The following is an 11,135-nucleotide window of genomic DNA, read 5'->3' on the forward strand; positions in this document are numbered from 1 at the left end:
AGTTTATTTAATCTGTAAAAGTAAAGCATACATTTAAATTATTGTGACAGATAAGAAGGGGGAGGAGAATTTATGCGTGCGTCACGTTTCTCAATGAGAAAGACTTCGGCAAAGGATGCACCTGTGTATCCTCGCTCATAACTCCTCAGGAAGCCTCCTCACTCCTCGTTCCTCGCCTCCTCGCGGTGCAATTAGAGAATTGAGATGTCCTTCAAGATGGCTGAGCTCGATTGTTTTCCGGGTCATAGGATGGAGGACGGAGGAGCGAGGAGACGAGGAGGGATATTGAGAAGCACCCATAGAGTCCCATGTTAAATTGGCCAAATTTATAGCAGAAAAAAACATATTTACAAGTTGGTTCAAATTGTGGTTTTGGTCTATACTGCTATTTTTCCCCTTCATGACAACTCTGAGGGTGGTGAATTTTTTTATAACTTATCCGTTTAAATTACATTAAGCCTTAAAGTTCTGCATAATTAAGGGTGTGGTCACTTGAGTGCCAGGTAGATTGCGCTGCTGTCTGTGAGCCTTCATGTTACCTCAGCTGCCGCTGAATTTGGCATCTCTGCCGTATTTGTGCTTTTTTTTCTCGATTATTTTATACAATTATAAAATATGGCTTGCTGCATAATATTCGAGACTGATGTGTGTCTGTGTAGATGCATGCGGAAGAAACAGAACACATGTTGTTGGATCGTGGCATTGGCTGAAAGTTTTGGTTGTGAGATTTACTACAATGACAATGGCGAGAGGATATCAAAATCCGACAGCACTGCTTGGATATTATAACTAAAACTGCTGCACTATTTTGAAAAAAAATATACTTTGGACACAGGCTCATTTGTTTGTTAGATACGATCGTATACAGTTTTACAACATAAAGGCTGTTCAGATTGCATGACAGAGAGCAGATCATTCAGAAGAAATGACATGTTTTTTTGTTTTGCAATGGACACTCATATTTTACCCAAGTGCCACGGATTGGATTCATCTCGCGATCTCTATTTCATTATAAAGGTATGAAGTCCCATTAGATTTTCCATGTTGTTATTTGCACACCCAACACTACTGGTGTTGGAGGATCTATATCTTAAAAAACACCGTAGATTGACAGTAAACCTTTAGAACGTTCTGATGATAAAACTTGTCTTCATTAATATTTTAGATCGTATCTAAGATAGATAGATAGCTCCTTTGCTGCTAACATGGTCACGTCGGTCGAGCTAGGCGGGCGTGGTTTCAGCAACCAGTCATATCAGCTCAAACCACCTCCCCGCCTCTTTGCCCATTTTCAGTTTCAGCTAAGATGGCCGCGGCCTCATTTACGCGTCAAAACTGCTGTTCAGAAATCTATGGGTGACGTCACGGACGCTACGTCCATATTTTTTACAGTCTATGGTAAAAACCCACCTACCAGCATAAATGGTGACCTTTTTTTTTTTTTTTTTATAACTAGTGCTTTATGTTTGACTGAACTGTACAATTGTGCTTATTTGTTGTTCAATAAATATTATGTTATATAAATATGTCCATTAAGTAATATGCATTGAGTGAACATTACATTAATACGCCATTAGATGGCGGCAACACTTTACAGGAGAATGACTCAGTGAAGCACAAAGAGACTTTTAAATTGAAAGGAACTTTTGCAAAAGGAAGTTGTTTTAGCGCTGTAAAAAAGGACAAATACAAAGATCGCTTTCCTCGGCGGACATTCAAACGGACTTGTATAAAGGATATAATATTATGGACATCGACTTGAAGAATGAATGTAATGCAATATACCAGACACAGGTAATAGTCTACTCTCTCTCTCTCTCTCTCTCTCTCTCTCTCTCTCTCTCTCTCTCTCTCTGTCTCTCTCTCTTTCGAATACTGTACAAAATTCAATGTGTTTCAATGAAGCGACTCAACGATCCTTCGTTACTAGGTTTAAAGTGACGTTTTAGAGTTAGTAACGGAGGCTTGGTCCAACTGACAACCTGAGATTTTAATCCGTGGCGGAAGGAAGTAGTGCTGCACAAAAGAGGGTTTTAATAGTGATGCCGATTTCGAAACACTGCTTCATGAAGCTCCGAAGCTTCATGAATCTTTAGTTTCGAATCAGTGATTCGGAGCGTGTATCAAACTGCCAAAGTCACGTGATTTTAGTAAACGAGGCTTCATTACGTCATCACTGTTTCGAAACATTTTCAAAACAGTTTGAAATTTCAATGGTTCACCAGTAGAGGGCGATGATAAAGTGAACCCATGAATCATGCAGATTCACTGAGAACTACTGAACAAGTGTCTAGGGCTTTACCCTATGGTTTTACCTGATCTCCGATCAGTTTTATACATTTGTAGATGTTTTAATTATACATTAGAATAATTAAAATTAATAATGGTAGTTATTAATCTCTTATTGGCCTGTTTAGCTTGAGCCATGGAACAGAGAAACGAGCCTTTAAAATGGATAAAAGAACACATATTATACAGACACTCTATATTTAATCTTATTAGATGAATAGTTAATTCCATTTAATTGATTTTACTTTAAATAAAAATTTTGCAATACATTTGTTAAAGGGTATTTTTAATGCATGTTTGGCCTGAGTTTTGTTGCATTTGCACTGTTCTGACCACTAGGGGTCACCGTGGAGACGGGTGTCAGATTGTTTCAAAGCCTCGAATCATTACGGCACATTTGATTCAACTGCTTCAGTGTTTCATGAAGCCTCGATCTGCCCATCACTAGGTTTTAAAGACACTCCGTTGTTGTTCTTATTTATTTACACACTCGTGCCGTCGAACTGTTGTATAAACGCAATATCACACTCGTAGCCGTGCGATATGGCTGTATATCAGCACGCTGTGATTACCTATGGCACTCGGCCTGCGGCCTGCGAGTGCCTACGGACGAATCACAGCGTGCTGATATACAGCCATATCGCACGGCTACTCGTGTGATATTGCTCATTTAAAGTTCATTTAAACTGTTAAAATGTAGGGGAACACCATTTTTCACCACAAGTAAAGAATGACCCAGCTGAATGCAATTCATTTGTTAAGTATAGCGTAATAAAAAGAGTAATGTAAGCGTCAGTCAGTAATGCTAAATAAACAACACAGACAAGGACTTAGATCACTGACTGAATGCTAAAAGTGAGCAACACCTTAAAGCAGCAGCCTCCCACAAGGCCTGGTGCATGTGATTGGCCAATTCGAGGAAGTAATTTTACAGTTATGAACATGTGACAAAGGGTGGCTAGATGGTGCATCGTGATGGGTCACAGTTGAATGGAGATCCATTTTATTCTCTAATGTTTTGGGGGTTTGATTGGAAATACCACTACAAATGACTAATATTAAGCAATATTAAGACAGTCAGTCAAAAAGCAAGTTCCAACAGGAAAGTGAGAATCCCAACGACCCTATTCACTGCAAAGGGCCATTTGTAATACACTTGGAGACATGAAAGACAAATTCTTTATTTTACAGATCGTGTTATGACAAAAATTCCTCATTTATTGCAGTGAATTTAATTGCTGTTAAATGTTGCCTTATGGACCCTCCAAGTAGTTACAATTTAGTAACTAGGCTATTAAACACATTTCTTACCGACAAAACTTTTAACAAATATATTCATGCATTTGAAAATATGTGTAATATATCACAACAAAACATTTTGAATTATACTTGCATTTATACCTAAACTTGAACTACCTAATTTATGTGTGTGTGCTGTATTGTATCACTGAGACACTACAGTAAATTATTCAGTAGTCTGTGTACAATTCAGGATTCATACACAAATATGGTTGTTGAATATCAAGTGCTGTGAATAATCCACGATGAATTCATTTGGTGAATGATTCATTTAACCATTTCAATAATTTAGCCTACCATTTGATATTAATGACTCCCTTTCCAGCCCAAAGCTGTTTTCAATGTTATACTGTACATTGTTTTTTTTTTTTTTTTTTTTTTTTTTTTGTACTTGACTCTATTTTTCTGTATACTTCCATTATTGTTTCTCATCATTGTCTACTTGTATTATCTCTTCCCTGTTAATTGTTCACTGTAAAGCGTCCTTGAGCTCTGGAAAGGCGCTATATAAATAAAACTTATTATTATTATTATTGTTCAAGACAGAGCAAAAGTGGCATCAATAAATTCACAGATGACACCATAATAACAGCTGGCCACTCAATAACAATGATGAAACTGAAAATAAATTTTCTAAGAAGTGTTGTGAACGAACACTTACATCGCAGTGAGATGTTTCTGGGTTTGTTCTGTTCTATCCTGCATTTACCACAGGTTGGTGTATATTTTTTCTTTTTTTTTTTTTCTTTAAATATTTGTTTTGTTTTGGTTCTTATAATGTTACATTTCAATCAAACTATAAATCAAAAAAAAGGAATTCACGTGCCAAACAGCATCAGTCTCATGTACAGATGTTCTGGTTATCTGGTTATGGAAATCTCATTTTTCAAGTTATTTTCAAGTATTCAAGTTCACTTTGTTTAATTTCTGCTTCTGTTTTGCAGTCATCCATTAACTCGTTCTTAAAATATATTCTGGGTGGGGTCAGCTATTTTTATTATCAGTAGTGCCTTGCTTGGGGTATTTAGTCACTTACAGTCTGAATTAAAGTGATAAGTCTTATTTACAGCATTTTCTGAGCAGTTGTTTTTCTCTGAGCGCATACAATATGCTTCAACATTTCTTTGGACTTGTTTGTCTCTCGACAGTTTCACAGCTTGTACTTTTCACAGGTTTGTATGTTGACTTAATTCTGTCTTTTATTCTTCTATTGCATTATCTGGAATAAGTCTTAAGACCAGAGTTTGGAGTCATTTCTGTTCAGTTGACATGTTGGAGTTTGGACTAACTCTGTTGAAATGTTGTCTTGATACTGTATTAGTAAAGATTTTTTGTTGCACATCATGATTTATGACAATAGATGGTCTTTTACAGCAACCCATTACATTTTTCACTTGTTATTAAGTTAAATGTCATCAGCCTGACTCTATAAAATATAAAACTCTAGAAGTATTGTTTATGGATCTGCTAGGAAGTCATACATCAAAATGCTGGACACAGTACATCATACAGGATTGAGACTTGCCTTAGGAGCATTTAGGACTTCCCCAATTGAGAGCTTGTATACAGAAGCAAGAGAACCATCATTATATAACAGAAGGCTGAAATTGGCTCTCAACTATGTAGTTAAGCTAAAAGTTAATGAAAGTAATCCAGCATATTCTTCAGTTTTTCATCCTCCATATTCACATTTGTATGAAGCTAGACCCAGATACATCAGTCCTTTTGGAATTCGCATAAAATCACACTTGGAAAATATGGATATTAATCTGGATATCTTAACATCGACGCATTTGTGTCCTATACCGCCCTGGGATATTAAAAAAACAATCATCATCATGAACCTGGCTCAGTATAAAAAAAAGGAAAATCATCCAAATGTTTATCGGGAGGAATTTTTGGATATAAGACGAAGTTTACCAACTCACGTACCTGTGTACACAGATGGATCAAAGTCAGACAGTCGGGTATCTGCCGCAGTAGTGATTGGGTCAAAACGCTATGGCAAGTGTATTTCTGGACAAAGTTCAATTTTCACAGCTGAAGCTTGTGCATTACTTCTAGCTCTTGAACAAATAGAGAAGGAACAACAACGTAATTTTTTAATTTGCACAGATTCTAAATCCTGTCTACAAGCACTTGATTTTTTGAAAACTGAACATCCTATAATTATCAGCATAATAGGAAAAGTGGACTCTTTAAAGAAACAAGATTTTAATATTGTTTTTTGTTGGATACCAGGCCATATGGGATTGACTGGTAATGAACAAGCAGATAGAGCAGCAAAGGAAGTACTTCATTTGGAAATGACAGAATGTAAAATACCAGCATCTGACGTTAAACCCACATTGAACCTTTACATTCACAGTAAATGGCAAATGGAATGGAACGAATGTGTAAATAACAAATTATATGAGGTGAATCCAGTTTTAAATCAAGGAGTTATTAGTTATTATTTTGAAAACAGATATGACCAGGTTGTATATACAAGATGCCGAATTGGACATTCAAGACTTACTCATATATATTTATTGAAGGGGGAAGATAAACCGATCTGTGATTTGTGTAAGAATTTCATGAGTATAAAACATATTTTAATAGAATGTCCTTTCTTAAATAATATTAGACAACAGTTTTATACAGAGAATACATTAATGGACATTTTCAAAAAAGTTTCTCCTGGAGTAATTTTAGAATTTCTGTCGAATATTCAGTTGAAAGATTCTATGTAATTGTTGTTATTAATGTTGTTGTTATTGATGTATATGCCTGATTTTGTATAGTGATTGTTTTTAAGACATACTTGTTAAAGTATTATAAATAATGTATTGAACTGATATTGCTGATTGCCATGAATATAGCCATTGCTGCTGATATGGCATTAAATCATAAATAAATAAATAAATAAATATAAAACTCTAGAGACCCGTGGACCAGTGGTCAGTTTGCAGGTCTTAATGACCCTTACCCCCGGATTCACAAACAAGGCTTAAGATAGTCCAAGTGGAACTCTCACTATAACAGATTCAACACCTGAGGAACTGTCCTGCATTGCAAACAATTCTGTTGGCACTGACATCAGACATGTAAAACTGTCTAAACAAGGTATGCATTTTTTTAATTTATTTTCTTTACATTTTCCATTGTAAGTACACAGGGATGAGGGGTATAGACTCATACAAAAATAATGCCTCTCAGTCTAGAAGTGTGTGGTGGTGTTTTTCATATTTTACGATTTGGAAAGTCATGTTTACGAAGTCAGGCGCGTTCAAGTGCTTTTTGTCGGCGCAAGATGGCATTGTACGTTTTCTTAATGAGCTACATAAAAATACAGCAAGGTTTTAAACTACTTCTAAAATGAAAAACAAAGAATGTGCTTTAGGTGTGTTTTGCTTTTTTATGTTTATAACTGAAACCACTGTAATCTTTATTATAATATACCGTTATATTACAATGCTGTTATATTTTGTGCAGGCAGTTAGATTGACAACAAACATTAGATTCATCCGCACTGAGGATAATTCCGCAAATAACTCATCACTCTTTGCAAAATAGCTCATCACTCATCTTACCACAGGTAGTTTCTTTAGTCGATTACACTGCGTGTGCAACTGATATATCATATCAGGGGAGAGGCCTTGAGCTTCTATTTGCCACGGCTTCGTGCTTCGTCCTTCTCCCTCATATATGCTTCACTGGGTGCTTCTCAATACTCCAATGGATGCTTCCTCATTTCTTTGCTCTTCCATCCTTAAGCGTATAACCTGGACCCATTTAAATTCTATAAATGCACTGCGAGGAAGAGAGGAGTATTTGGATCAGGACAAGGGAGAGGGGGAAGAGGGTGTGCTGGACTGTGCATCTCTATGTTTTTTCCCCTTATGTTGAACCTATGAAAGCTTATTTCTGCCATGAATAGAAAATAAAAAAGGTAACTTTTTACCCTCACAATTCCTAATTTATATCTCACAATTCTGAGGAAAAGAGTCAAAAAGAGTTGTTGGATCCATGTTGGATTTGTTGTTGTTGTGGCAGCAATTTCATGTTTTCATTTCAATAAAAGCTTCATGTAAAGCTTTTATTACACCAATTCCACCACCACTGTTCCATATATGCAGAATATGTGGTCTGCGTAGCGTAGGGCACTAACTACCAATAGGACACATCCCACCCTCTATGAGGGCACCATCGAAAATCCACCCCACACCCAGAAAAAGATTTCAACCAAGGGGGTAACTGAAGTGCTGCATATAGCGGACTTATTTGACCAGTGGCTGCCCTGAGCAATTCTGTTACTTTCTTCTTCTCTTTTTCTACTGTATATTCTATAAAGTAATGACTCATTCACTTTTAGATGTTGCCAAGAATGCACACATTCAACACTCAACCAAAAAGCTTACATGTAAGCATTCTACTTTTACTGTAGTAAAAGGAAACTGAAATATAAAAACAATGGATTTGATATTTTCTGCAGGGCAGAACAGAAACATGACAGTTAATGTAGTGCTATGATTGATTATATGTTCTCAGTAGGTCAGGACAAAAGTGGTAGACTTACTTGTTCAGATGACATTTTCCGGTGAAAATTCTTATTTTGGTCATACTTCCAAGACTACAATCTGTGATTCCGGAGTACAGTATCCACCGGTGTGATTGACAGCAAACATTTGATTCATCCGCACTGAGGATAATTCCACAAATAACTTAAATCGCAGGTTTCAAACAGAGCTGGTGACAAAGAGACAGAAGATACGGACTGCAGCATTAACAAAATATGAAAATATAAAATATAAAATTATGGTCTTAGGCAGAAAACTAACTAATTAACTACTTAACTTTGACTAATTGTGTGATGTAGTTGTGTTGCTGTGTTAAGAGTTTAGAAAAAGTAGGCCTACTTTAAGTATTGGTAAAGGCTTGTTAGCAATTGTAAAAAACTGTAAATACATTCACTCTATTTTTTACTTAAGCACTGTATTCATTGAAAAGGAATGAGAATATGCTGATATTCTCGATGAGATATTAATTATAGCTCTTAGAACAACTTTTTAATTATGTGATACATTACTGTTCAGTCATTTAACTACAAAATTAATGATATGATAATTATTTTGAGTTTTATATCAGTTCTTCATTAACTGAACATGCATTTTGATTTTTCCTTTTTAGGCAACTCTCCAAACTACATTCCATATGTTGTAGTGGTACTGCTTGTTTTATTCATCGGATTTTTTCTCTGTGTGTGTAAAAAGTTATTTTGACTTGATTTTGAATCTACTGGAAATCATCAAATAGTCAGTGAAACAGCAATGGAGGAAAATGCTTACATTGAACAAAAATTATATATAGAAAATTGCAATGAATAAATAAATATGTTCGATAAAATTCTGCATAATGTGTAAAAACTCATAGTATACAACATGCGCTGTCACTTGTATGACTATTTATGATGTTAGTGTCATAGGAGAATGTTTGAGATGATAAAGATGCGTCTAAAACGTATCAAGTTATCTTGTCACATGACAACAAAATGTTTTCCTGTATGTTGACTGACTTTTATTTGCTGTACAAAAGTGTTACTCACTATGTTGTGAGATTGTCAAATGTTGGTTTAATGTGTGAAAAGAAAAATCTCTCTTTTGTGGTAAATAACTTAAATTTCATTTGTTAGAAATGTGCAGATATTTAAAAAAAAAAAAAACATCACCCCAGATTCATGTTTGAAGATGACGGACAATCTCCTAGCTAGAAATTTGATTTCAATTTATTAATTTTAATTTAAGTACTTCTTCTTTAAACCTCTTCTTTTTTGTGTGACTTTAGTATTGACAGATAGTAATATGCCTGTTTTGTTCTTTTAATAATGATGCAGTAAAGGAGACAAAAATGCTGTACAAAATGTTTTGAAATAAAATGTTTTTCTTTCTTTCTTGAACCTTTTAATGAGAACATTCTCAGTCTCTGGGCTCTTTTTTTTTTAAAAAAAAACATTAAGCCCAACAAAAAAAATATAAAAATTACTCTTAGTTCAGAAAGTTTTTGTATGATTTTATTTTTATTTTTTTTAATACATTTTTGAATGGCTTGATAGATCTAAACGAGTCAGGGGGAGGAGCTAAGGTGGAGCCGGGGATTTCAGGAAGACCTGAGGCTTATCCACACAACAGAATGGTGTTAGAGGAGAAGTTGAGGGGCTGAAGGGAACCAGCAGAGGTGGAATCAGGGTGTGGAAGTGGGAGAGGGAGGCTGGGTGAGATCCCTGACGATGACAGACTTGCACAGTGCGACGAAACAGGCTTTATGCTGGTCAGAACCAGCGGCAATGAAGACACAGAAGACTTATAGCTGGGCTCGTGGCAAAGGGAGATTCAGCAAAATGTCCATATCCAATTCCTCAAAACAACCAGCAGAGGTCAGTAACAGCTCACCCTCAATGGTGGGATGGTGGGCAGAGTTTTCCTCTGAACCCTTGAACTCCACCAAAAGTCCCATGGCGATGGAGGTGACGGCTCACACACCTGGTCAGACTCACACTGGGGCTCAGGCTCTGGGGCAATAGCAGGCTCTGTCCTCGTCTCAGGCTCTGGCTCTTTCATCACAGCAGACGTGACCCTCCAGTAGTGGTGGGCTCTGGCTTAATGTCCAAGTTAGGGGTTGATGGCTGGTTGGGCTCTGGAATCGGCTTGGTATTGGGTGCGAGGTGGGGCCGGACGATGGTGATGGTATCACTTTGCCCACTGTAAATGAGGATCCATCCACCCATAGCGTAAAATTCCTCCACATGTTCCTCTAGATTACAGCCACCCTGGAACATAAAGATCGACCATCATGGCTCCTTTCTGGAGCTATATTAATAGCTACAATATCTATATTTGGCAGTCTGTGGTTCTGTAACATCTCTGGGTCCACAAAGAGGACGAGGAGAAGAACAGCAGTTCAAATAATAGTGATTTAATAACAGCTTTAATAACAGTTTTAAAGAACAAAAGAGAAATAGGCCTATCCACGCAACAGTGTGCACAATACACAAACAACAGCAGACAATGAGGAACTGAAACAGAGAGCTTCTACATGCAGGATAACAAACTAAATACAAACAGGTGAGATCTAAACAAGGAGACAAACTAGTGGAGGGAGACTGAGGAAAACTAACTAACAAAGGCAGACACAACAGGAACTGAATACAATGAAAATCAAACCAAAACTAAGAATAACTGTGGCCAATGCGACTACCAGGAGGGTCCAGACAGAAACATTTAACAGCAATTAAAGGGCACCTATTATGCAAAATTCACTTTTACATGGTGTTTGACCATAAATGTGTGTTGGCAGTGTGTGAGCAAAACCACCCTAGAATGAGAAAAATCCACCCAGTGGTTTTTTTACAATCTCAATAATTCATAAGCACTGTCTCAGAACACCCTGTTCTAAGATTGCTCTCACTGTGACGTAGAATTGCGCTAAGCCCCACCCACGTGGTTTGATTGACAATCTGGTTTTGGCATAGACCCCGCCCTCGGTGATCGGTCAACCATCCTCCATTGTTT

General features: G+C 36.7%; 1 long non-coding RNA gene across 1 annotated transcript; it reads left to right on the forward strand.

The window, feature by feature from the left end:
• The first annotated feature begins 4,641 nt into the window (after positions 1-4,641).
• On the forward strand, positions 4,642-9,518 carry LOC125268709. The gene is made up of 3 exons (XR_007184956.1): positions 4,642-4,760; positions 6,511-6,693; positions 8,758-9,518. It is a non-coding gene; the product is annotated as an uncharacterized LOC125268709 (long non-coding RNA).
• The last annotated feature ends 1,617 nt before the right edge of the window (positions 9,519-11,135 follow it).

This window comes from Megalobrama amblycephala, linkage group LG1 (genome assembly GCF_018812025.1).
Source record: "Megalobrama amblycephala isolate DHTTF-2021 linkage group LG1, ASM1881202v1, whole genome shotgun sequence".
Lineage (NCBI taxonomy): Eukaryota > Metazoa > Chordata > Actinopteri > Cypriniformes > Xenocyprididae > Megalobrama > Megalobrama amblycephala.